This window comes from Anser cygnoides, chromosome 1 (genome assembly GCF_040182565.1).
Source record: "Anser cygnoides isolate HZ-2024a breed goose chromosome 1, Taihu_goose_T2T_genome, whole genome shotgun sequence".
In the NCBI taxonomy this organism is placed as follows: Eukaryota; Metazoa; Chordata; class Aves; order Anseriformes; family Anatidae; genus Anser; species Anser cygnoides.
The window spans coordinates 93,337,294-93,362,707 of NC_089873.1; the positions used below are offsets into that span (position 1 = coordinate 93,337,294).

At 38.6% G+C, this 25,414-nt stretch overlaps 1 long non-coding RNA gene across 3 annotated transcripts in view; it reads left to right on the forward strand.

The window, feature by feature from the left end:
* The window catches only part of LOC106038858 (uncharacterized), a 93,075-nt gene extending 69,790 nt beyond the window's left edge, over positions 1–23,285 (forward strand). The window contains exons 4-7 of one of the 3 annotated variants that reach the window (XR_010833728.1): positions 11,424–11,485; positions 14,274–14,410; positions 18,065–18,215; positions 19,357–23,285. This is a non-coding gene — a long non-coding RNA (uncharacterized lncRNA). Of the gene's footprint in view, positions 1–11,423; positions 11,486–14,273; positions 14,411–18,064 lie in introns of all 3 variants that reach the window. The other 2 variants (XR_010833729.1, XR_010833727.1) reach the window with 2 other exon arrangements.
* The last annotated feature ends 2,129 nt before the right edge of the window (positions 23,286–25,414 follow it).

Consider the following 25,414-nt stretch of genomic DNA (forward strand, 5'->3'; position numbering starts at 1 on the left):
TATGCCTTGTGCAATGGTAGGAGGAAAAATAATATAAAAGCAACAACCTGATGAAAGCCATTGTAACAATAGCCATTCTTTCTGAAGTGCTACATCCTAAACTGATTTTCACCAAATATTTAAGTTGTGCATCTCTGTGTCTAAGTAAGAGACATGATCTTGTTTACTGTATACTTTCATCTGCTCATACAGCTTGAAACACCACAAAACACATCTGAGTTCTAACACGTAAATCTGATGTATACTGTGTAGAGAGGAGACCCCCCCCCCCCAACAAAAAAAAAACAAAAACAAAACAACCACACACCAAACCCCAAACCCAGACACCTTCGGCTTCAAATAATCCTGAAATTTCTTCTTTGATTTCACCTCTGGAAAAAAAAAGGATGTGCAGCTGAAAGCTGGGCTGAAAAGAGAGAGGGATGGGGAGGGGGGGAAATATGCTCCTAAAATGTTTTGAAGGATAGAAATTATCTGCTTTTTGTGAGCTGTGTGCTATAAATTCAGTCTGGGCATTTGTTACCCAAATTACCTCTTCCTTTTATCTAACATAAAAAACAGTCACACTCTTAACTAATGTTTCATTTTTGTGTGTAGATGCAATATCAGATGCTTAATTAGGCCAATAATTATTCATGCATTAGTGTGAACTTTTTGAAGTATAATGGTAACTTGTTAAATGTATAATTATTACCATGGATAATTAGCAACCTTTTTTTTTTTTTTTTTTATGTGCATCACTGGTCCTCTAGAAAAAAAAACAACATTTGCAATACTGAATAGTGGAATTTTACACATATCCTCATGTTTTAATTTTAATATTAATAACTATCACATCTTCTCACACAATTTAGTTAAGATTGAAGACTTGACCTTGCTCAGGTAAAAGTCCCAATGTACTGTAGTCTTGGATACTTAGTTGTGCTCTACATTTCTAAGAAGCTGGTATTTCCTGCTACTTTAATGTCTTTCTGTTGTTTTTGCAGCAGAAAAATTGCATCCTTTGTGTCATTGTTATGAAAACCTTTAAGTCTCCTTTGACGCAACTTTTTTTTTTTTGCTTTGGAAATTCAAATAGCAAGCATTTGATTCCACAGCTGAAATTATTCTCTGTGAGGAAGCTTATTTTTAAAGCTCTAAGTATGATGCATGTTTTCCATTTCACTTCAGAAATTTGAATGACAAAATATTTCAGCAAACTTGAAGATAAAATGTTCATTCCTGCTAAACACTTTGGATATACTTCTCTAGTCTGACCTATTTTTTTTATTGTTATGTATGAATAATATGTTGCATATAAATTTTTGTGTGTATTTGCATGTATATAGGTATTTATTTGTGTGTGCTCCCTATATATGAATTTTATGTGCACACACATCGTTTAATATAACATTAAATACAGAAACATATGGGGTATGACATTGTGACTATTATGGCTTCACTAATACTTACTCTGAAGTCAAGCACTTCAGAAGCTAAGGTACATCATGTAATCATAACTCTGGTCCCATGTAATTTATAATCTTTAACGGGGTGATCACCCATTACTTCTCAAATAACGTATCCATGTGTAGCTTTATCTATAGGCTTAGAAGCTGAAGTTCTTTAAAAAGAGGTGTTTCTCCAATCCCTTCCCTAGAAGCTTCATCTTATGTTGCTGGAAGTCAATGAAAGGATTCTTATTGACTTCCATGATGCAGCTTGTGGAGCTGTACTCCCTGAGCTATTCCATCCTCTGTGAAAATGTAAATTAACTATGGTACTTCAAACACTGAATTTTCAGACTTTCACTTCATTGTTTCACACGTATAGTAACATTTGCAAGACTTTTATACTGAACTGTTTATTCTATTTTTAATTAAAAATTGCTTATGAAAAACATTTACTGTAACTATCAATACATTCTTTTCTGTTGCTCCAAAATATTTCTGTTCTTGACTTTATGTTATATTCTTGACTTTACACATAGTAAGGGGTCAAGCTCAAAATATATGCTATCATTTTTTTTGAAGAAAAATAGTTTTTTGATTAAATATTTAATATAACATTTCTGAGGACAATTTTTATTTCCATTAAAAAAATAAAACAGAATTACAAATGGTGCTAAACACAAATATTTTAATTGAACTGCTTCACCTTGGTACTTACCAGAAGGGTTAAATTAATCCTTTTACATACACTATACTTTTCTCTGGGCTTATCTTCATATTCAGACTGTATTTTCATATTGTGTTTCACTGCATCACAAAAGGAATATATATCGCATCAAAAATGGAACATCCAGTCAGAGCAGCCCCAATGTTTCAATCTACCTAGATCTGAGAAACAGTTTGGACCCTTAGACAAAACACCAATTATAAATTTTGGATCCTGTTTCAAATTTGGATTACTGATTTTAATGAAATTTAATGGACTTGAGAGATGGCATCTAGATTATAGTTCTTCCCTAACCAAGTTACAAAACAGATGAAAAGAAATAAACCAAAAGAGAATGATCAAGAAGAGCATTTAAAAGCTAAATAGTTCCCTGCTGTATTAGAGTGGCAATAACCTTTTGTTGTCTTGATTTACCGCTTTGTAAATTGGGAATATCATGGCTTTTTCTGATGTTTACATAGCACTTAACAGATAATTAGGATTGCCTACATGCTAAGTATTTCAGCCATACGTGGTATTTTAATGACAATATCCAGACCTGCATATCAAAGCAGTATAAGACCATAGTTTTTGCATACTTCATCTAGAACAAGAAATGATGTTTTCTTCATTTTTCCCATAACCCATTTCCTGTCTTCTGCTTGGACCGTATGAAGTTGAAGGAGCTGCTACATGGAGCTATAGTGTAAGGGAGGTTTGGAGTATAAAGCTATCCTAGCGTAACTTCTTTCTCTAACAACTGAATATAGAACCTGAAAGTTAGCACATTCAGTTCATTAGGAGGATTGTCAGTATCCCTAGTAAAGACTGGTCCAGACAAGAAACTTGTTGAGTCTGTTGTTCCTTTGATCTCCATTTGCATAGCTTGTCCGATAAAACTAAAATCATCTTTCTAAAAGTAGCAGGGCTGGAATGCGAAATGCTGTGTGTAACTGTTGGACTGTTATTTCCCTCTTTTTTACTTTTTCATAATGATGATGTATAAGAAAAGACATAATAGAACTTTTATCTATTAACTTTTAACTCTTTCAGTCTTGCATGTTCTTTGTCAGACTGGGTCCTCTGAAAGGCATCATATCTTAGGAGATCCCATTCATGCTAACTTGATCGGAAGTACATACCTACATCACCATGCTTTACTCAAGTTAATATACGCTGCCTCTTGGGAAGCCTTGTTAATTTGGGTTCAGCACTAACTTTAATTAAATGGCTTCTAATTTAATTTCTAATGGCTGGCTCATATCTGGCTCATATCCTCATTCACAGGAAGAATGAAACTTGTCTACCCACAATGGTATGACAAATCTCCATAGTTATCACTGAAGTTCTTTACAGAGTTGCTTTAACTTGACAGTATGACCGTAATGGCCAGGCTTACTAGGAGCCATGTGAATGTCATATTAGTATTTGCCATCAGATGTTCTAGAGAGTCAGGGAAATGTACATTAAAACATTATATCTTTTAATAATAAATGTGAAAGCAAATGCTTTATCTGTTTCATTGCTTACCTGCAGAAAGTTACCACAACAGAAAAAAAAAAAAAAAGAAACTACTGAGCAAATAATATAAACAACATATAAGAAAAACAGACAACAGTATCATAAAGCTAATCAGTAATGTATATTCATTTGGACTGAAAATGATGTAAGCTTCCTTTTAATTTCTTGCAGTTATAATTTCTTTTCCTTTTAAAAATAGTGATGCGAGCAATCAACGCCTGCCAAAAGTGAATGATGTGTCAGCTTACTGTAAATTCCTTGTCAAGTCTGGGCAAGTGCAAAAATGTTAAATGTAACATTAATTGATTAATTTAACATACCAGAAAAGCTAAACTGTTCCATATGATGAAAATTCTCATTTTATGCCATGTTTAGAAAACATTTTTCAAGTACAAATACTTTACTACTGATCAATGACAATGCAATGGAGATGAATTTCATATTAATTCTCCATTGCTGCAAATTATTTTAATTACTTTTGCAAAGGGTTGCTGTCACAATCAGCAGAGGTTAACAGATCATCTGGGAACATTTATTTTGCCAATTTATCCATTCTTGAAATGCCGATATTAAATTATTTTATTTTTTGTTACAAATACTATGTATATATAGGATAACTTGTGACCTCAGTCTTCATGATTTAATACATTTATTCTGGCTACTAAAGCTAAACTGAATATTAATGCAACTTTTCTATTACTTTCATCTGAAGTCTTTTGTAAAAAATATATGATTGTGTTGTAGCACCAGACCATATTTATGTAATGAGAAAGCATAATGTGCTCAATAAATATTGAAGTTCTTGGCCTCCCACTGAGCATTTGATATTGAAGCGTATCTAGTTACAGACTTTGAAAATGATGCCCCTTTTCATTCTGGGTTGAATTTGCACCTTTGCTACAGTAATTTCACTTTGCATCTCTGCACATAATTATTGTGAAGCTGATTCAGTAGGGGAACAATAAAGAGAGATATAGAGAGAGTTCTGCCTGAACAGCAGGTAGTGTTGTATCATTTTAATGAAACTTGAAAGTTTGAGGGACTAAACCAGTAAACATTCCAAAATGTCCAAAGCAGGAATTCAGGCAGTTGTTTCCTGGTACTCTGCTATCCTCACAGTATCTGGATGTAAATTTCTGTGAAGTGAATTAACCAATAGCACTGTAAGGGAGAGCAGACCTTTGGCATTTGTCCCTTCCACAGCAGAATAAATAATTCTGTTTTAAGCATCTATCACCTGTAGCTACCAAGAGCTTAGATGCTTATACAGGTGATACCTGAGTAAGGAAAGCCAACTAGGGTGTGAGGTGGGCTTATATCCTCCTAACGCTAAACTCAGTATAATTTCCTTCCTTTTTTTCACTTCCTTAACTTTGAATTAGCTCTCAAGGCAAATGGAATCAGGAAGGGGACTGGCTCTCCATTCTGAACTGAATCATTGTAATTTAAGTCATAAGTAGTTATAATCTTTTACTCTGAGAATGTGTGTATAATTATAGTGCTCGTGTTAGAGCTGATATGCCCTCAAAAGATGAATATTTTGCACTGGGATGGTGAGCACCTTAGGCAGACATTCACAATCTGAACGGATCCCTAGTCCCTTTGATAACGTTGCAGTACAGGAACTTTGAGTATACACTTGTGCAGCATCACTCCTAGATTTGAGAGGATGGTGGTTGTCCTTCAGAGGACATTTCACATTGTGCTGGTGTCTTCTGAAAGCATTCTGTGTGGTCTGTGCCCACAGGAGAGAGTCAGACCTCAGACAGAATCCTACTGAGAGAGTCATTGACATAACGCAACTTGTTTCAATTTGATGAAATTTTCTTTCTCATTGATGAAATTTTGACCCCTTTAAAACCAATGGGTGTACTGCTGTTGTCTTTCAGCGTGGATGGTGTTTAGCCCCTGAATCTGCAATAAGTGCTTGAGCTCAGAAACAAATATGAGAGCTGACTATTCTGCAGAAGTTAGTAGGCACGTGGGATTAGTCTTTTTTATTTTTTTTTTGGGGGGGGGGTGGGGGCGGGACGGGACAGAGGTTCTCCAAGACAAGTAGGAAAGTTACCCCCCTTTCAGCTGAAACTAGATACTGAATTTCTCCTTCGTGTAACAGGAGATCTCTCCCTGTGTGCTTATTATGGTTCATTCAGTATAAGAACCATAAAATTATACAAAGAGGCTCAGGTACTCAGCCACTGTGAATCCATTGCCTTCAAGATCTGCTGAAAAATCAAAACAAAAGCATGCACAGAGGGGTCTTCAAAGATGATCTATAATTAACTTCAAACAAAAAAAATCTGTGTCAGTTCAAATCCTTATACTATATGATATGATGTGAACTGACATATCACCACTGATGTTGCCAGACTTGTATCAGTCAGCAAAGTGAGTATCTCATACATTCAACCACTGATGCCAGAGATATAAAATGAAATTCCAGGCTGTGTGTTTTTTCAGTGTAGTGAAACCAGAGACTTTTCAATTCTTGTCAGCTCACTTCTTAAGGATACATCACCTTCTAAAATTTAACTTTGTTTTTACTTCTTGGCTCAATAAAGAGGAAGTATGGCCAAAGTGATGATGAAAGATATTTATATGAAGTCGGTATCACTTAAGGTTATCAGTAAGTTTCTCTCTCCCATCACTTAAGATATTCAGGTTTACTACACATAGTTCACTGTGATGTCAATGGTCTTTCACAAAATGTGTTTCCAATTTCTTTTTCCTAAGCAGCAGAAAAGTTGCAGTCAGATATCTATGGAAAAAATGCTATGGGCTACAGTGATTTCAGACATTGTTTTCCAGCTCTATCTGTGACATGTATTGTCATTGGGAGAACGGACTGTTCCGCTCATGTTTGTTGGTCCTCTTACTCATAAGGAATGTTTGCTAGTGTTGTTTTCAGATTGCATTCCTATATTTCCCTTCTATTTTCACTGTCACTTCAGAACATTTGCCTGTTGATTTGCTTCTGTTAGACAATTTCCCTTCTGCAGGAGTACAGGGGTTTATATTCCCAACTCTCATGTTTCCAGAGTTTGCACCACTGTCTTTGCTAGCCTTCACTTTGCTGAACTCATTTACATCTCTGTAAGGAGTGGGAGAAAAATAGCAGCCTGCAGTGCTCCATTTGCTCCTCTCATTGCACAGGTGTAAATGACAAGACACAAAATTGTCAGGAGTTAGGTCTAGCTCGAGCTACTCAAGCATTGAGTTATGCTTTGCAATTTGACGTTCAGAAAACACTGGGAACTACCAATTTTCATGTCATGCTGTGTGTGTTGTGTGGTACAATGGTATAGAATAGCATCAGATCTTACTTTGATCACTACGTATTGGCGTACTGTATCAAATCTTGCACAAACCTGATTTTAGATTCAAGTTTATAATCCCAGATCAGGCAATATTGTCTTCAAAATACCAGGTTTTGCTGTATGCAGTTTATACTACTCTGTACATATTCTTCCGCTTGTAAAAAAATCAGTCTTGTGTAGGTTTCCAGGCATAGGTTACTATTGTTGTAATGCACAAGTCTTCACTTCAGCTGGCCATTCTGCCATCATTACAGGAGTATTCCTTTGCTTGAATACTAGCTTTGTGAGCTATAGAAATAACAACCTGATATATAAAGAAAAGTGGGAGCCTGTTTAATATTCTGGGTTAGAAACTAAGCTCACCCAGCAACTGCTTCATGAGAAGCTGAGGTTTGCATGGCAGTGGAGGGTTGGGACCTCAGAGAGATGGACCCCTGAGGATGGGGACCACCATGACTCTTTCCTGTAAATCCATCCTGCTTGCCTTTCAGATTCCTTCACATGGGTGTATTGAGAGTTCATTAGTTCTGCTCATTTACCCAGGCTTCCACTTCTAAATCCAGTGCATCTCACGGTTTTGGCTTAATACTGGTTTGTTGGTAAGATTATTGCATTGAAAAACTTACAAACTCTTGGAACTTTTCTCTAACAATTGCCTTTAAGCATGTACTTCTTCGAATAAGTCAGTGCAGTGACCTGAAAGTTCTGTTATGTTTTACCTTGGTTTTAAATTAAAATGATCTCTGTTTTTTCCTTGGAGATGCAGACCTGGGTCCTATGGAGTTCACAGAATGGTTGAGGTTGGAAGGGCCCTCTGCAGGACATCTGGTCCAACCTCCCTGATCAAGCAGCAACACCTGGAGCAGGTTGCTCAGGACCACGTCCAGGTGGCTTTTGTATATCTCCAGGGAAAGAGACCCCACAATCTCCCTGAGCTACTGGCTCTCCAGTAGCTCTAAATTCACTGTCACTCATATATTTTTAAGGGCAAAATTTAGCCCTGTGGCTTTTCTTTATTTGTTTTAATCATACTGGCTATTTCAGGAACACTTAAAGCGGAGAAGTAATGAGAAAATAAGAATATTTAATTTATTCTCAATTTCTGCTTAAGAGGCTGTGGTCTTTATATAAGTCATCTAAGCAATGAACAAAGGAACAATTTATATTGGAGATTAATGAGTGTGAGGGCCTTTGGTAATATGGCAGTAAGTACCATAGAAATGTTATAAATACCTAAAAATTCAGCACAGAGTGTATGGGCAAAACTCCAAATGGTCGTCACTATTGCAAGATGGAAAATAAAACCCTTAATGGGCAAAACCTCTGCCTGTTATTGGTAAGAAGCACTAAAAGTAGCCATTCTTAGGAGCACTTGTGGTTGACTAGCACTTGTTATGCTACAGGAGAGAAGTAGTAGTCCTGAGGAAGAGGTTTTTCTTTGTCATATCAGCAGCTTTAAGTGAAGCACAGATGCTTTATGCTTCCAGGCTTGGTTACATTAGAAAAATATATTGAGCATAGTTCTGAGGATTAAAAAAAAAAAAAAAAGGTGATGTGCTAGGAATTACTGGTGTGACTAGTGAAATTTTGCTTCTCTTGTGTGTAGTAACTACAGACACTTTTCACTTTTCCATGAGTTTCTAATTGAGATTGGTGTAGAGTCAGATATTTTCACAGAAGTCACACAGGCCAGAGAGTACAATAGCAATTAAGTATTGAGTGTACGTATGACTAATTAGTTAGTGCCAGAAGGAAACATATGTTTTTGCTTCTTCCTGGAGCCAATTACCACATGCCTGTGTTATAAGGCAGGATGAGAAGTGGCCCCATGCTGAAATAAGAGTTCATTACAAAACAACATAACAAAGAAAGAAACAACTATATGCTGACCAAGCCAACCACTACAGAACCACAAACAAATGCAGAAAAACTATCAGGGAAACTTCTGCACTGAAAGAATGCTCAAACTGCCTTGAAGAGATGACTTCAGATCATATGTGCACTTGCACAACTTATTTTGAAATCAATGTACAATGCTTAACCATATTGGAAAGCTAAATGTAGTCTATGGCTGAAAAAAAAAAAAAAAGGCAAAAAAAAAAAGCATTGAATCTACTTCTAATGACCCAATCAAGGCTGGAATGGAGACAGTTTTTGATGCTTCCTTCTCTTGCTTGGTTTGGGTTCCTATTTGTGTATGAAAGCGTCAGTTTGATTCACTCCATGCTTCAGTCCTGAACTGTGGTTCCCCTGGTTGTCTTCCCACCCTCAATATTTGCTCAGATCTTAAAAGATCTGAGCAAATATTTTGCTCCAGCATCAATATAAAGATATGCAACATACATCTGGCCAGGCTGCTTCTAAAGAATCAGTAAGGACACAAGTCCAGGCTCAGCAGTTAACCCAGGGCTTTGACTTCTGCTCACCTGTATGCTTCCCAAAGACAGCAGTGACTTGCCAGTTCTTCCTGACTTTTGGATATAGTCCCTTGGCAGTCTTTATTGTCCTGGGATTTTGTTATCTCCAGAATATTGTCTCCCTGAATGATGCTTCTTCAAATGATGCAACTAGGCTTTAAGGTTACAGTTGCAGATGTCAGATAATATTATATTGCTTAGTTATATCTGTCATGTAAATTATTTTTCAAGCAGCATTAAAAATCACATGCTCTCAGTCGCTGAGAACATGGACAGAGTTCAGCTGTGGCTTGGTGATTGAATGTTGGCAGAAACTTTGTACCATATTTATTGAATATTTGCACAAGCAGGGATTACATCAGTAACGATAGTACAAATTTGTATACTAAACACAGGAATGCCTTCTAGCAAAATGACAGTGACTGGTAATGCCTTCTAATTCTGTGATTTGCTACAAACGTAGCTTAGGTATTACTTTACCCTACTTCTGAAATGGAGATGTGGCAAATACAAATATGTTTAAAATAAATCTCTTCAGCATTCTTCATATTTCTATTCACAATTTGAATTAACACACCTCACCAAATATGTAACTGCTCTATGATACTTCTATCAGACCTAAACAAACAGGATTTAAAAATCTTTAGCATGGCTTTATGCTAAGAATATTCATGAATACAAATCCATAGTTTGCTCACATTTAACGTAATTCAGGTAAACATTTTTCTTGTGCACTCATTCATGGGAAATGTAACACAGATGAAAACCTCATATAGTCTTTTGTTTTATATATTTGCCCATCTGTGCTTCTTGCTGCTGAGAAAAAGAAATCCTTTGCTTTTGCTCCTATCATTTTTATTGACACTCTTGGCAGGTGGCAGGTGGGGGGTTTATAAGCTTTTTGTTATTTTGCCTACTCTTCCCGACAAGTCCCCTCTTTATTTCCATGACAGTATTTTAAGCATATGCCCCCTTCTTTCCTGCTGGTTTTTTTTTGCTGTTTATTTATTTATTTATTTTATTTTTCCAACTGAGCACCCTGTTCAGTCATCTTGTTTCTGATCCTGGCAGCTGGCAGCCCCTCTGGCTTTTCTGCTTCCACCCTGTGGCTTGTTGAGAATGCTGCTTGCAGCCTGCGCACTCCCCACCTCCTCTGCCTTAGCTTTTGGGGTCCATGCATCCAGTGGCAGACTTGCCGAAGCCATGGATCTCCAGAGATCACCCTGCTACATTAGCAGTCAGATTTGCATTTTCCCATTGTGCCTGTGCTGCTTACAGCCTGAAGGTGACTTTGCCTCCATTTCCCCTGCCAAAGAAGGTGGTAAATAAGTCACAATTAAAAGGCAAAGAAGGAAGGAAGGCCTGGCCAGCAATGTCTAGAACTGGTGCTTGCTTGCCTTTCTGGGCTTGCTGAGCTCTACCCGTGTTTCTGTGATCACATCCTGCCTGGACAACCCGAGGCAATGCCAGCCTCCTGCTGGGCTCAGGCAGTGGGAACAACTGTCATTTCTCACCACTCTTCTCCAAAGAAGGGGTCTCTGGATCCAGCCTGAGCAGGACGGTGCCATCTTCCTCCTGTCCATGCTCCCATTTAGGGCATAGCCATGGATGCCTGTGAGCATCCATGCCTAGGGCTGGCTTCACTGGTGTTTTGCCAGGGGTGAGCCCAGGTATGTTGTTGGGCATGCTCAAGTCTAGCCGAGCTACTCTTGGTAGGGTGAGTACTCACCTGGAATTCCAGTTCTGAAGGTCAGGCTCTGTGTTTCATGGGCAAAACACTGCTAGCCATGTTCTTCACACTCATTTCTATTTCTGAACTGCTTCTGCAGGGCAGTGAAATGTACGGTTTAAGATGAGCCTCAAGGCCGTCATGGTGTATTAATAACAATATGTGATAGTGCTGGATGTAAACAGGAAAGGCCTTGGCATTCTTTCAAAGAAAGAAAGTTCCGTTCTTGATCCAGAAACACAGTTGGTACTCACAAAGTTATCAGCGAAATAATCAACAAATTTTTCTTTAAAATCATTTTAGAATGTCCAGGCTCTGACCCACATACCGGCCTGTACTGTGTCCTGGTACATCTACAGCTAGAGGTATGTAACAGGCAATTTATCTCATCTTTAATAAACTAGACAAAAGAAAAATCAAGATCATGTTCAAAACCTATTTAACGAAAACTCATCAAATAAAATTATTTGCTGTAATTGTCATCTCCTGAATTTTGATTTATTGCCAAACAGTATTATTTAATGCACTCAGAAATGAAGAATTGGTATTCTGGTGGCACAATATATCAGGGAAACATCAAAGCCATTTATAGCCTGTGTGGCTGAGTTTCACATGAGGTTTAAGAAAATATTCTGTTTAAGCATGAGTAGTTATTTATTTTTTTATTGTTAAGCATTATCATGGATAGCAATATTTCATTGGAGGCAGATGACTATCCAGAAACATAATTAATCATGATTATTTATGTCATACCTAATTATCAGGAAATAGCCCCAGGGATACACTTCAGTTATATTTCAGAACCTTCAGACTATAATTACTTTGCTTTGTATTAAATATTCTTTCCATACTCTTGAAGAAGTTTAGAACACATTTATAAGGAATAAGGTCGCAGGGATAGAAATAACTAATGTACAAGCAAATAATGAAAATACGTGCATTTGGGGAAGTGCTGAGTTATTATGAGTAAGTATATTAATTTCATTCTCTTCATAATTAGGTAAAAGAAATGGCTTTCCAGCGTAGTTTTTAATATCTGAGCACACTAGCATAACAACACAGACCTTAAAACAAAGGCCTTTTAAAATTCTGTTAATGTATTGTAAAGTGGATTAAAAGTTGGAAAAAAAATAAAATGCTACCTAAGGGTCTGAATTCTCAAAGACTTTTCATTTGTAAATTTTGAAAGCTATTTCTCAGTGAGGACCTTTCATATTCTAAGGAGTTTCATTGCTTCAGGTGTTGCTGTAAAAAATATTTAGATATATTTCTGGTTTAATATTTATAACCTATTGTGTGTAATTAAAGCATTTAATAGAAGTTGTAAAATTAGGTAGGCAACGTACATGAGTATGTATGTATGTAATTTACATTCCTGGTTGTTAACGATACTGAATACCTTTAAAATGAAGAAAGGATAAGATTAAGTATAAGACCTCAAAACATGCACACACTCGTGGACCTAAGCTATAATTTTATTGAAGGGCATACCACGCAACAAAGTCATTCCTGTATAAATGAAAACCTGGACATTTATTTTTACAAATAAGGTATTTTTCCCCTTGTTTTCACTGATAAAAAGGACAACAACATATTTTCAGCACCGCTATGACCAGAGGCTGTTTTTGGGCACACTGTTCTTGCATTACAGATTTGTAGAGCTATGCTGGAATGCATGCCATTATACTGCCTTTGAACAGAGGTTTGGGGATGGGGCTTGGCTTTTGGGGATTTGTTTTGTTTTGCTTTGTTTTGGGATGTACGTAAGAAAGTTATGTATGATCAGGTCCAAAATTCAAAGTGTGTTTGGTTATTCTGTTAGCTAACAGAATTTGATCTTAGAGGTACTCAGTCAGTACAGCATCTTGGTAAGTGCTTAACGTTAACATAAGAGTCTGTGACTTTGATTCACATGCTTACAGCTATGTGTATAGTTAAACAGTGTTTGCACTGGGACCCAAAACCTCAGCACAGCTCCCGTTGAACAAATTTAGGCTGGCTACAGTGAACTGAGCCAGGACTGAAAGCTTCTGCCTAGCTGTCATGCAGTGGGTGCTGAATCTTACTGTTTTGAGCATGAGTACCTTGGGGAGCTGGGTAGTTTCAATCTTTAGGTCAGCCTTACATAGGTCCCATTGACTCTGGAATCGTGTTTTGCTCATGCTGTGCTTGTGACTCATCTATATTTGGTTAGATGCAAGCAAATTGCCCTGGTGGCCACAACATTGCCGTATTTAATGCCTGCAACTTGTTTTTCATGGTTGGGTTTTTCATGGAAGAGTTTTGAAACCTCTACAGGGTTTGACTTTACAGAACCCTCATTAAAGTGAAATTAGAGGTTTACTCGCTTTGCTAAATAATTCAACCTGTTTAAATATTAAGAAAAATATTATAAAGATGTTGTTATTTTAAAATGCTGAAAAGGAATGCCTCATGTTAAGGTTCAAAGTCAACAAACAATCTCCTTATAAAACTGAGCACAGACAAACACAGAAATTATTTGCTAGTATTTAACAGAGAGACAGCTCTCAGCTAGAGTCCATTGCGATTTAATGACAGCACCATCTTTATCTAAATCGGTGATGAAAAACAATGTCTACATTTGAACTGACACCCTCTGTCTTCTGTGAATAATCATACGTAAGAGGGAACGTTACTTGGGAAACTATTTCCTTAACAAATGTCTGATTTTTTTCTGCATTCCATCCTGAAAGGTATTTTCTTCTCTGTTTGCTGTCTAGCTTAGCTGGACATTTTTATTTTTTTTTTTTTCACTTATTTGAATTGTCATTAGGACAGAAGGCAAAGTGTTTGCGTAATTGAGCATTCAATTAATTAACCAATTAATATTGGAAGTGAGTGTTATGAATTGACTACTTTTGCATGGCATTTTCCCCTCTATTTTTATTCACTTCCCTAATTTTCTGAGTGCTATGTCTAAGTGGTGTGCTGATTGTTGCTGCTGATGGACAGGAGCAGCCATCCCTTAATAAAGCACTAAGGTGGCCACAATAATTTAGTGACTTTTCAGAAAATATTAAATGCTTCATTTTAATTCTTTTCTCCCAATTTAATAGCCTCCGAAGACAAGTCCTAGGTAATATGGAGCGAATTTTGTATGTCTGATGTTAATTCATCTAATTTTTTCAGCAGATATTTTTGACATCGTAGGAATCTTCAGCTTTCATGAAAGTGATGATATTTTGGGAGGCAGTTCTCTTTCTAGAGTGCATTAAGGTGTGATGAGAGACTTCCCTGAGCAAAAATTCCTGAAACATTGAGTGGTCAAGGTGAGAGCTTATTCTTCTCCAAAAAGCTTAGGGGAGTTCAGCTACAAGCAGCATGTAGGAAATGAGAAAGTTAATTTCCATTGAATTTTCCTTTAGAAATATTTTTCTGATTTATGTTGAAGGAATTAGAATTAAAAAAAAATGTGTTGGTGAAATGAATGAAACGTTTTGTTAAGCAAAAATGTTTATTTTAAATTGGATTCACTACAAATTGTCATCAAAATGGCCAGAACAAACAGTTAGAATTAATATTCTGCAAGTGTTACTGCTGAAAGCCGTTTTAAGACAGGAAAGTGTCTTTATTTCTAACATGTCTAGACTACTTTTTCACTTTTTCTCTCTTTTTTTTTTTTCTGTACCTTTTATATACTCATTAATAGTTGGATATTTTGTTAAAGAACTCCAAATGGGTGTTTTGCTATTCTTAAATGCAAAACAGAAGCAATCAATAATTCTGTCTGCTGCTAAATAGACCTCGACTCTGGGTGGTGTTAACAGTAGAGAAAAAAAACAACATAGGATTAACAAGTATTTTGATCACATTGCTTGTTTAATTCAGCTAAAATACAATAGTATTTTGTAGGATTAAATGGGAATCTTTATTTAAGAAAATTAATGTCAGAGTTGGTACACTGCATGCTTTTTTTTTTTTTTTTTACCTTCCATCTTTTCTATTTCTATTTCCATGCTTTTTACACTTCTATTGCATTCGCCAGCTTTCTGTGCTTATTTGGTGTTAGATGAAGCGGATACTCAGGTAGCCAGTGCAGTTTTGAAGAGCCTAACCAGAACCAGCTGAAGGCATGAGAATATCCTTCCCTGGCCTCTGCAAACATGTTGTTTAGGAGGAAGTTTCAGATATCAATTGAGCATTGCGATAAACTCTTTCAAGTGTAAACTTGGTAGCTGCATCGCCCCTTCTCTTTTTGTCACTTCATTACATCTCGTTGCAAAGGTCAAGCAGTAGAGAGTGATACATTTCCTTTCATTAAGGAGCAATGGCAAGGAGCTGATGCTTAGGCTTTGTTTGTCCTGCCTGTTAGTCTCAATGTCACTGAAACACAGCATGAAAATTAAAACATTGAAAGGAAGTATAATAATTGTGAGTTGCCACCCTTATCTACTGAATAATGGTGTTTTTTTAGAGGCTGTGTTTTCTGTGGCTGGTGACAAGCTCTGGCTGAATGTGGCTGAGCCTTAGCAATGTCATTTTTTTCAATCTGGATCTTTATATCCAAGTAATTATGAAATCTCCAGAGCAGGGAACCCTTCAAATCAAACATATGCATCAGAACAAAATATTAATTCAGCAAACATGACACAAGATAGTACATCAGTCAGTTAGTAACTGTCTCCTTTACAACTTTGCAGCATTCTTTTCCTGACACATAAATGTAACTCAATCAAGAACACACAGTATTTTACACTTCCTAAAATGTGGAAACTTTACATCCTTAACATTCAAAGCATGAATTTTTATAATTCTATTCTGATTTTTGGTGAAATTCTGAAAATTCAAAATCCCCCATGAAAAGGTGTTTTTGCACAGAATTTAATGTTGTTAGGCATGGCACTGTTGTTTTTGCGAAAAGTGTAACATTGTGCAGGAATTTGGACATTTTTATTTTATTTTGTGTTACACTTTTCTAACATATGGTAATATGTACTATATTCTGAAATACAAACTGATTTTGGAAACAGGCTTCAAAATGTTTGTTTCTGGGAAAACTGAAAACTCTCTGCTTTTGCTGTGCCAAAAAAAAAAAAAAAGGATAAAGAAAAAGATATTTTTTTTTTCTAAAATGAAAAGCTCTTCTGCAGAACCTGTCAGGCTTAAGGTATCGGCACGTTCCCTCAGGGTATTTTCTACTAGCTCTAGTTGTTTGACTGCAAGGGTCTTGCTCAGCAGTTGCCCCTCTCCTTGATTTGAGCTTTAACTTCTGCCACAGTGTAAATACAGAATAATAATGAATAATAATCATAAGTGAAAAAAGAAAAAAGAAAGCCAGGAAAGCATGAGTTAGCTTTAGTTTAGACAGCAGCGTGCCTCCAATTCCCCGACGGTCAGGCTCTGTTTAGCACTTAGACTGCTTGCATACATATATATATATATATATATATATATATTTCTTGAGCTGACAAATATTTTTTATCAAGGATGAAGTTTAGGTGTGAATGAACATGAAGATAATGTGTGAGAGGTCTGGCTTGAGGGGCTGCTGATCCCTTCAAAACATTTTTAAAGTAGCTTAGATAAGTAGAGGTTGGGAATGGAACGTGACGCTGGGAGGAGAGAAGGCTTTGGCAGCCTCATCTTTAAGGAACAGCCAGTTAAATTTCAGTGTTGAATTAGGGGGGAACGAATGCTAATGAGAAAGAACAAACAAAGCCTGGCGGGTCTGCTAATGTCCCAGTTTATGTACTGCATCAGGGCTCTCTTCTTGCTTCTCCTCATCTTTCCAGCTCTATTGCTGCAGATGAGCATTTCTATAGAGGTAGTGAGACCGCAGCACTACAACGTGGTGCCGCCAGACAGTGCTGCCTCTTGCAGCTATCCAATACTCTGTCATTGTGCCAGCTCTGCAAGAATTTCTGAGCTGTAAATTGATTTAAAAACAATGATAATCACCTGCTTGCATCAACTCAATCAAACTTCATTATAGAGGTAATAAAGGTATGTTAGAAACTGTCATAGATTTTCTTAATCACTCCCTTGGACTTCCAGTTCTTTGGTATTCTGACAGATTCTCAGCTGCTGAGCATGTGCCAATATCTGCATAGAGTGAGTGAGCAGAGGTACATCAGGAGAAGAAGGAAAAAGATTTCAAACTGGCTATTCAACAGGCTGCTTTCTAGACTGTGTGTGTGTGGTGGAAATAACAAGCCACCCAACAGCTGAAAACTGACTACAAAGTGTTATGCTACACATGCATGTGTATTTAAATGACCTGGAAAGCCATGCTAGAAGCACACATATACAGGCACCAGTAGAAGCATATTGATGTCAGGGAATGCTGACCTGACCCTAGTGCATGGCCCCTGCCCAGGCAACAGTGATGTATATACCTGTCATCCTGGACCTGGTGATGCTGCCACCTTCAGCTCTAAAAACATTCAGGAGCTTCTTCCATTTCTTACTTTAACTCTACCTTGGGTCACCTTTCCTTACTGTTGTTGTTTGTTTCCAGCAAACTGCCCAGCTTTACTTAGGTCCTAATGCTCACAGGGTTAGGAGAAGCTATGCTTTTCTTTTTGTCCCCAGACTGAGCTGCCTTTATTAGACTGGGCTGACAGTGGATGCTGGTGGTGGTATAGGAAATCTGGAAGTGAGAAGAGGGGGTCAAGAAACTGGGAGTGAATTTGTGATGGCACTCAGAAATATGAAGAAACATGAATACAGAAAGGAACAAGAGGAAGGGAAGGAAGAATTTAGGTAAGAGAGGAGTAGATGAGAACAAGCAAAGAAGTCTACATGTGTTTAAGGAGAGTGTAGAGACATATGTCTTCCCAAGAAGAACAGAATGCTTATATGTGTCCAAAGATTAGTGCTGTATGGAGAAAGCTCGAGAAGACTTTCATGGCCTGGGTGGGAGTCTGAGGAAGGAGAGCCTGGCAAAACAACAGAATTAAGATGAGTTTCTATCTCTTTTACAGGCTCTTGATATGGTCCTTGACACATTCTTTAGTCTTCTCTTAATTTTCCCTCTTCTGATGTGCCTGTTTTGTGAAGTTGTTGGGTCAAGAGGTATTCATCCAAGATTATGAGGCCCTAAAATGGCTTTGACTCATACACTTAGCATCAGAGGTAAGACCTTTCTGTCTGCATGTTCCTGTAGCAGCTGTTCAATATATAACTCCGTGGAGGAGCAGGACACAAAGGTGCATATGTCTTATGGCTAACAGGTCTGAATTTTAGACCAGGCATCAGAGGTTAGATGATCAGAATTAAAAATATCCAATTCTGAGATTGCAAGTCTGGCATTGCAATAACAGTAGGTAATTCATCCCTATTTCTATTTGTGGACAGACAGGGAAACAATACCTGTCTGGGTACACACAAGTTATGTATTCACATGAGTAAATTCAGTGGAAAGAGAGTTTGCAATTGTGAGTAGGTTTGGGGATGAGGCAGTAATGCATTTAGGAGAGGTTTAGAGAAAAAAAATCTGCCAAGAAAGGACAGTGTGCCTGATGAAAGGCTGGAATCAGCATTTTGGTGGCTATGCAAAGGGAGTGTGTGAGAATTGTGGTGAAAGAGTAGATAAAATAGGAAAGAAGAGTGAAGCAGGAAAAGCAAGAACACAGGGAGCCAGAAAATACGAAGCATGAAAGAAAGAAAAGAGCTGGCTAAAGGGAGGGAGGAGTGCTGGAGAAGAAACAAACAAACAAACAAACAAAAATCAGGGAAGAAAGAAAGGAAGAAGGTAAGATAGGAAAAGAGAGAAGAGGAGCAAAGGGTAAACACTTCTGCACTGGATAGAAAAAAGTATCTTCAGGAAAAAATAATTAAAAATGTATCTGGAAAGTTAAAATGTGGCAGAGAGAAAAAGAACAGAATAGAATGAAGCAACAAAGAGAAAGAGGGAGACAAAGTACATGTAAATGAAGTTTTTAATTATGGTAAAGGATAGAGATATCTACAAGAAAAGAAAAAAAAACATATGGATGAAATATCAGCGACACTAATTTATGGAGGCCCCTTCAGGCTCAGATTTTTAATACCTCTTTTTTACTATTGACATTTTAAAGTTGAACACAGTTCTTCTCTCTTGGTTGTTCTGGGCATTTTTTTTCCTGTGACTATGTACATTATTGCTCCAATAAAACAGAATGATGTAATAGACATTTTTCATGTTTATATTTTTGTTTTTGCTCATTTTTAAACATTGTTTTCTCCTGACACTATTCCCTTGCTAAAACAATCTTTTTATCTTTACTGACTGCAGCTTTCTGGATGACAACTTCTCTTTTATCTGGAGAATACTATTTTGCAGAACTGTTGGCACCCAGTCACTGTGCATTTGCTCTGCAACTCTCAGCACCACTTGCCATGCATACCTTTCAAAGAATGACATATCTTTCTAAGGGAACTGTGAGAATGAGAACTTACTTAGGCTACGTTTGCCATGAGTTTGTTCATGGACAATATGTTTTATGAATACTGTTGCAGTTTATTTTTACACAGCTGATGCCTATGAATTAGATTTTGCCAGGCTGATGTGGAGTCATCAGTTCCCATTGCAGTCATTGATACTAGAACAATCTATGGGTTTGGACTCTTCATTAAAGAAACTGGATTACAGAAAACACCTGTCTCAGAAACAGATTTACTTAAATATGAATAGTAAATAATAATGAAAATCTGAAATTCCTGATAATTTATTGTTTGCTGTTTTGAAAAGCTTGGCATACTGTTTTGTATTGTAGCCTCCTCCACTTCCCCATTCTTGCTGGGGAAGATGATGTAATGAGGGAGGAAGGCAGGTGGACAATAGTTCTGCCTTCTACATCTGGATTGCAACACCCAGGAAAGTGTAGTTTTACAAGGGGACTACAGGGATGCTGTATGGTTATATGCTATGATATTGCAAGCTCAGAATGCATGTGATATGTACTATGAAAAATTTCTGAAGTAAACTTTGCAAGGAAGGCATATAATGCAGGGATATTGAAGAGAACATTTGTCCCATCTCATTAACCGAATGTTTAATCTGGGATCATAACTGTGTGAGTTTTTAACATTGTAATTGAAGGAATGACCCCAACATGGGCACATGCACTTTAACAAACTTCAGTCTAGCCAGTGCTGAAGCAAATCTTACTGAAGATGTGGTGGCTCAGACCTCAGCACCAGATGGGTTCCTGGAAACTTTGTCCAGCCCTTAGTGAAGCTCATGTCACCTTGTCTTCACTGCATGGGACCTGTAAGTGACTACACATAGGAATGAAGGTGCAACTAGAAGTAAATATGAGGCAGATATCTGAGTGACCTGGCCACTCACAGGGTGCATTTTTTTCTCACCCTCAGAGGCAGTGAAATGACACTAACAAGAAGTGCATGCCATGCGAATTAGGCTCTGCTTCTGCCTGAGCGCTAGAAGTCAGAGAGTGATGGGAAGAAACAGCCATGACCTCTGGGTCATGTAAGAAACTGGGCACTCAACTTCCATTCCTATTTTCACAAAAATGAGGCACCTTCGAGTCCAGTTGTGAAAAGTGCTAAGCTTAGTCTTATTCCATGACCTTCATACAGTGTAGAAGATGCTACTCACATGGCAGGGTCACCAAGGAGCTTCCACGGGAAGACCTTAGTTGTAAAAACTTTTGTCACCATTGTCAAACATCAGACACCACTTTATTAGGTGATGCTGCTGGAGTTTTCCTCCGTAGACTCAATACTTGAGCTAAATCCCCACAAACCAAGAGGAAAGAGCCCCTGGACTGCAGTGAGGTGTGGACCGGGCTTGCAAGAGCCCAGAAATCAGAGCCAGAAATCTTTCTGACTGAAGAGAAAGGACCAAAGGCATGGAGAGTAGATGGAAGGGAAGGGAAGAGGGCAGACCAGAGCCACTACATGCCCTCCAACCAACCTGCCCACAGTTCAGGTTTTGAAGCATTATCAGCCAAAAGAAAACCCTGGGAACTCTGGCAGAAGAAAGGTTTCAGGACTCCTTGTCAAACCACACTGAATGGGCGACGTGTTTAGAAGGATATAATAATTTTCTCTATCTGTAGTCTTTTTGGTGTGGGATGGGTGAAAGATGGAAATTCAATAGGGAGAAAAATGAGTGTGTTAAACCTGTAGCAGATGGATGCTGTTTCTATTTAGGTAATGACGTAGTAGCTACAGTTAGATTTGCAAAAAAATGTGGACTTACTCTATTCTTTCAACTGCCCAGGGCGTTTTGTTACTATCACCATAGGGTAATCTCACACATCAAAGATACATGAAGTCTACAAAGGTCTGCAGAAGTCTTCTAGTTATGCATGTAACACAGATGACAACCTTGTAAGGCTGTATAGATCCCAGTAAGTTAAAGCAAAGGAATAACTCTTTTCCTGTGTTTAATGTTCTAACTACATAATTATGTTTCTATATAAAGGCAACAGTGGGTAAAAGGAAAAAATGAGTGGGTTGGTTCTTGGTTTTTTGTTTGTTTGTTTTTTACATATAGACATATAGACATATTTGTGTGTGTGTACACATGGATATAGAGAGAGTTCTATTACACTCAAGCCAGCCTGGCTAAACTGCTTGTCTGCCTCTGGGGTATTTTGTATTAAGCCTTGTATTCTTACCAGCCTCACAATGATCTCAGATAAGCAAACTGCACCTTTGTGAAAAGAATAGAAGAAAATCTATTGTTCTGATGTTTATCTATTTGCATATTTAGAAAGAAGTGTGATCTCATTCTCCATTCATTGCCCTGTTTTATTCTTCAGTTTATCTCTGAATACATTTTCTTTGACCATCTCTCAGATGCAGATACTTGAAGTAATCTTAATGAGTGGAAACCCACTGGTTATTATTAAAGCTGTTTAAGCAATGTAAGGTTTCATTTTAACATGTAGGCTCCTCGTATTCTTAATTGTAATGATCTCATTCCCTAAAGTGTCTGTGCTTCCATTATTAACTCCTATTAATAACTTGTATTAATAATACACCATACAAGTCCCAGTCTGTGCTGAAACACTGCAAAACAAACCTCAGACAGGGAGGAAAATCTTCATGTTTTGTTTTAAAAAGAAGCAGAAATATTCCATTTAAAAGAAAGCCAAGGACAGTATTGTACCAGATTCTCTATTATGCCGATGCCTTATTGTTCTTGTCCTACCAAAAAGCACTCAACATGCTCTGAATAAACTCTGGAGAGGTCTTAACTTCAAAGGATGAGTGCATACTTATGGCATGGATTGTGAGTTAAGGTCGGATTGTCTCTGTGCATGCAGAGCTGGAGTTGGAACCCTGAATCTTTAGCTGGAAAGATTGCTCGTCTTCACAGCATTACATGGAGAACACAACAGAGCAGAACGAACTCACAGAGATGCAGTAAGTAAACATGCCGTAAGGGTCTGAATCAGACTGTCACTGCCATGCTGTTGTAGGCAGAAGCACTGGTGCAGCGAGAGGCAGGACAGAGCTGGCACCCACCTCTCTGCAGCTGATGTTGAAGTGTCTTTCACTGCATATGTGAACCACTGTACGGTGCCACCTGCGTGGTGCTCCCAGAGGGGGTGGAAAAGAGAGGAGGGGAACAGGAAGGAGGGAGGCTGGGAGCAGCAACAAATTCACTGTGACCCAGCCATGCCTCAAGCCTCCACCAAGGTGTGTGTGGCCAGGCAGAAGGGGAAGTTTGAAGGGGCTTCTTCCTGCAGTCCCCAGAGCTGCACAGCCCCTCGGGGTAGCCTGGCTAGAGTGGGGACTGAGGCAGGGAAGAGGGACAGAGGTCAAGTGTCAGAGGGGCAAGGTAGCAGGAGGAAAACCATGCTTACATCCTCCTGGAGTGTTTGGACCACATCTTTTGCTTTACAAGGAAATAAATATATGTGTTTATCATTGGCCTTAAAATTAATGCTTTGCTCTTTTTCCCTATGGCAATTTTCCATTTCTCCTTACACTGAAAGCCAGCTGATTCCCCTCACAGGGAAGGTCGCCCTGCCATGCCCTGCAGAGCCTGGCTGGATGTGTCCTGCAGGGCACATTACTGGCACAGTGCCTCTGCCTCCACTTCTGGCAGGGAAGGGACCAGCGAAGCGCTGGAGTCTGTGCCTCGTGCAGAGATGATCTTCCTTCTAGATATTTCATCCAAACTCAGTCAGACTGGCTCCAGATCCCTGAACAGTCTGCATGAGTGAGGTGATGGACTCAGTTCAGTTTTGCTCAGCTCACCCTCCCACCAAAACCATGATTTGCTACCCCAGCCTTTTGGGAGAGGGGAGTATGCAAGCAAGGGGGTGCTCACTAGCTATAGTGGTGTCCCTGAGTAAGGCATTCCTCTACTGTATCAGTGGTTGCTTCTCCTGTCAGATCTTTTTCCCCGCCCTACATCTTTAGTGGCTTGCTTCCTCTTGCGGCTTTAATAAGAACAGAGGTTGAGAGAAACAGAAGTAAGTGATTGCACAGAAGGAACATCAGGTATCTGAATTGTCCCCATGTAGATAAATACCTCTCAGTAGATAGGGTCAAAATGTTTGGTGGAAGCAACATTGTGTTAGAAAATATCAGCTTGTTATAACTGGGACATTTTGCAGGACGTATTGATGATAATGATATTTCATTTTGAACAAAATAAAAAGTCATGAAGCAACCTCCTTACTTTCTGTAATGCAATGTTTTGGAAAGACTAAAGCTGATCAGCCTGGAACCCCTTGGTTCTGTTTTCACTTCAAATTTTATTTTAAAATGAGAAAGTATAAATGACAAATGTCAAAATAGAAAGTAACATTTTAATTAAAAACATTTGCAGGGCAAATTCTAAGATTGAACCTTCTGTTCTGATCTGAGATGGAAAGATTCAAAGTCCTGCTCTGTCTCTGAGAAAGAAATTCTGGCTGCTGCATAGCTCTGATAATATCCAGAGCTCAAGGAGAGCATTGATCCTGGATTCCTCGACCAGTTAAACTGCATTTGTGTGTGTGCGCGTGCGTGCGCGTGTGTTCTGCAGATGACTTCCATCCCTCTTTATCATAGCAGCTCCCAATATCAGCCAAAAATATCTGCACAAAAGCCTCTGTTATGTCTCCGGGCTTGAACAGGGGCCAATGTTACATATATGGAGAATAGTAACTCAGTATCTGAATGGCTATCTCTTGCATTATGCTGACATAGCCTGAGCTGGATAAAATGCAGCGTGTAAACTGAAATTGAATGATCCATAAAGACTTAAATTATTCATTTGGGAGGTATGTTCTGAGTGTCGCTGAAACCCCAGGAGATCAGGTGAAAATAAATAAAAGCATTATCTCTTTTGTCATTGGCTTGTATCTTTGCTTACTGAACCTTGCGCTGGGCAGCCAGAAAGGTACTGCAAGGGGCAGAGGACTTGAATTTTCCGTAATGATGTTGCCCTGTGGCAGTGTTTGGTACAGGTGAAGTGTCTTTGAAAAGCAGCCTCAGAACAGGGCGTGTAAAATTTGTAGCAACTTGAAAGCTACACAGCGTTGCCTCTCGTGGCTAAAGAAATAAAGCTTCCTTTTAGCCTCTGCCACAACAATAGAGGTTCCAGATGCAGTTTTCTGTTACAGACAGGCAGCAATGGAGATATGTATTTTCTAAAAGCAACAGCCAGTTTTCATTCCGATATCCATACGTAATTCATTGGCTCCATATCGTCTTCATTTTAGGAATAATACAGCTGATAAGGGGACTGCTTATTCAGACCCCCTGTAATGCAAGGCAAAAAGGGTGCTGCCTTTCAGAACAAGATGTCAACTGAAATACTTAGACTACTCTAAAGTATGTGTATTAGTATTTTTTAAAACGGTAAAATTAGTATTTTTTAAAAACAGCTCTCTGGTGGTCACCAGTTACTTTCCACTGCCTGCAGTTCACACAGCAGGACAAAAAACGAAGTTGAAATAATCTGCTTGTTATTTTACTGATATTTACTGCCTTTCCTTATGACACAAACAAGTTCCCCATGGCATCTCTCTCATGCGATAGTGCAGCCTGGTCAACACGAAGCTGCCCTGAATGGCTGGGTACCCTTGCACCACAGGGTTTTGCATTGCATTGGGTGTCCTCAGACCTCCAACACTGTCCTTGCAGCTCCAGCAGGTTCTCCCTGCTGTAGCCTGGGCAGTGGGATATGGCTGGCAAAAAGGCAGGCAGAGCTCAGGCATTGCACTGGTGCATTAGCAACTACCGAATGTTAGAGCAGACTGTGCGGTATTTGGACCACGTGCTGGCTCCTGTTGTGTGATTCTGATCCCAATCCCCCTCTTGCTCAGCTAAGCCGTGGGATCCCAGGGAGCGCACACATCCCGGGTCCCACCAGCTGGGAG